The sequence below is a fragment of the Clarias gariepinus genome, chromosome 9, assembly GCF_024256425.1.
Source record: "Clarias gariepinus isolate MV-2021 ecotype Netherlands chromosome 9, CGAR_prim_01v2, whole genome shotgun sequence".
NCBI lineage: Eukaryota > Metazoa > Chordata > Actinopteri > Siluriformes > Clariidae > Clarias > Clarias gariepinus.
In genome coordinates this window covers 18492565-18495776 of record NC_071108.1, presented here as the reverse complement: position 1 = coordinate 18495776, position 3212 = coordinate 18492565, and positions in this window count along the sequence as shown.

The following is a 3212-nucleotide window of genomic DNA, read 5'->3' as shown; positions in this document are numbered from 1 at the left end:
GACTTATTGTCTCTAGTTAGGTTTCTAACTCGCACATATACATGTACACACACACTTGCCCATTCCAGCCATGAGCAGAAGTGGAATTTGTAGTATGCTTTATCTGGCTCTAAAGAGCATCACTCAATGGCAGTCCTGCTGTGTGAAACTGTTTGAACACACACTGTTGTATAGCTTGTATTGGGCACTTATGAGGACAGTCCATCAGCAACAGCTTACACAGCTGATAGAGACACAGCCCTATCTACACATGAGAGTCTTAACTGTAGGATTAATGTCTGTCACAGTGAACAGCTTTAAACCTCAGAAAGCCATAGTGCGAAGCTTTGATCTCAGTTCTTCAGCTTACATGCATTCCTTGTCCCAGCTTCTGGGGACAACAACTCATGATTGTTTCTTCAGGCTCTGCAAAGCACGTTATAAATTTGTGTCCCAGACAAGAACAAATACAGTTTTGATGTTTATCTATCTACCTTATTTTTCTAAGCATCTACTCCTTTTGGTATGATTGACATTTGTCATTTGCATAAACTAGTATCAACATAATAGTATTTTTTTTCACGATTTGTTTTTACCGGCTATAAGCAAATGAAGTATGAATGGTGACAGTGAAAGTACAATCAGCATATCCCTGCTGTGTGGTAAAACTGTTGACATCATCTGATTTAATAGCTTTCATGCAAAGAAACTCATGGCCTTAAATTATGTCTTTGGAGCACATCAACAATCAATTGAAAGCATGACATTGAAGTTTTCAGGGTGATTATGAACTTTTCATTGGTTTCACCTGTTCAGTAGACCACTGCCTCTGGTTTACTGAACACCTGTGCAATTGGTTCCAGAATATTTAAAATCCGGGTGAGTTTCAGAAGACAAGTTGGTGTTTATTGGCACTCGGAAGTGAGAAAGATGAAATGTACTGAAAAATCTGATCAAATACTGCCCAAAGAAATTAAGCATTTTTTTCCACAAGTTTACAATGCTGTGCAAGTTTCAATTAGAATTTTTGTTCCTTAAAAATTTCTTTTTTTATCACTAATTGATCCTGCAAATGTGTCCTTTTGTGTCTTTAGTGTTTTCAACAGCAGGAAATTCCACAAAAAAAGGAACACTCACAGTAAAAGGCCATTGCTTTATGTATGTTTTCAAAATAATAATTTTCATCTGATTATTTGTGGAGCCTTTGGGCGATACTGCTTTTCACAGGTCCACGTTCCCACAGCAAAGTTCTATGATTGATGGGTGGAATTTTCACTACTTGTTTTATAAATTGCTGATACTCCTTTGGGGCAATTTACTTGGGGTTCAAAACTGTAGCGATTACTAAGCAAGAGAATCAGCTTTTTCCTGTGATTAAAAATAAGAATTAGTAAATCAGTCTCTCTAGGGTTCCTGTGCACTGTTTGTTCACATTTACTTTGTCAAGTTAAAGATAAATATGCAGTATTATGCATGTAACCATAATGCAGTGTAAAGGAATGTTCCCATGAACATAACTGTAAGTAATATACATATGTCAGCTATGCAAAATGTCATTCTCAGTTCTCAAAAACAAACTATTACTTTCTTGCTCTACAGCAAGAGCCTTGTTTATAAGACTTGTGAAAATACCATGAAAACTTCTCTTCAACTGGCGGAGAATATAAATCCAAACATTTTAAACTAAGCTGTCTGAAGGCTATACTGACATAAATGGTGGGATACCATATTAAGATGCATAGCATCTCACTTGCAAGTGATTAATATCGTGCAAGCCAAACTAAACAAGACTGTGCCCCAAAAAGTAAGACAATGTTTATTCAACAGTCTCCAATCATTTTCATGTTAAAGCTGATTGTCAATGATAAATGTCAAGCAATTGTTTTACACTTTCCTGTATTTCAAGTACTGATGTAGTCTAACAGATTAAATGCTTTGAAATCTTCCATGTGATAAATAAGACCAATAGAAATGTACAACCTTCCCTGCGAAAAGGGTGCTTTTTTTATTTCTATCCTACAAACTGGGTTCCGTGTTTGGATGAGGGAGGCTTAAAGAACTCTACTTGAAAGGTGTGCATGGCAAGACTTAATAAATCAGAGCCCGAGCGAGTGAACAAGGCTGAGTTCATGCTCATACGGCCAGATCCATAACACCACGACAGTTGCCTGAACCGCAGAAACAGAGGCGCACAGGGACATGACCTTTCACCCAGGCACCAGAGGGGCCAGAACTGGAGCACTAACCTCCAACGCCACACTGATACATCGCCAGCGAGTGAAGATGGATTTCATGCTTTGTATAAGACGAAAAAAAAAAGTGCACTGGAGCCTGAATGTGTATTGTTTCTCGGTGCAACTAACAATATGTAAGCAATAGTAAACAATGACAGAAAATTACAGGATACACCTGGTTTTCACATGTATGTATGATTTACTTATTAAAGTTTTAATGTTTTAAATGATTTACATTGTTTTTTATTTTTATTTTTATTTGATCGATCAAGATTAGAGTTGTACAATTTTTTTTTATAACATTACCAGTCTAATTATTTCAGATTTGCCTACCGTCATATATGTATAGTACATAATATTGCATAATGGAAATAACAGGTTTAAAATGCTCTTATTTTGACTAATCTTAAGTGCTGCAGAAAAAAACAATGAATGGAAAAAAAATTATTAATAAATATGGAAGTACATTCTTTTAAAAAATGACCTAATGACAATCGACTTTATCACTTTATTTAAAAGACATAATCTGTTTTAGTTGTTTCATAATGTTTATTTAAAAAAGGAAAATCATGCAAACAAGAATCAAACGTGGACAAGACTGAGCTCATCACACTTTCCAGAATTTAACGTATTCTGAGACACTGATGATTATCATACACGACTGTCTCTTTTTGACTTAAAAGCTGATTTCGATTTAAAAGCTGATTTCATTAAACCAAAATGTTTCGAGGTTTACAAAAACTCGCCTTCCTTGATTGAGTGATTTTGATTATCACAGTGTAGGTAAATCACTGTGATTCTTTGTAAAATTTTTAAAACCTGTTTTAAATATTCTGAGACCAATCTGATCAGTCTATTGTGTTTTTGATTAGAAAAATGTGTCAAAATATGATATACTGCTCAAAAAAATGGAGGAAACACTTAGTCCCTGTTTGATTTGAAAGTATATATATATATATATATATATATATATATATATATATATACATGTGAGGGGCG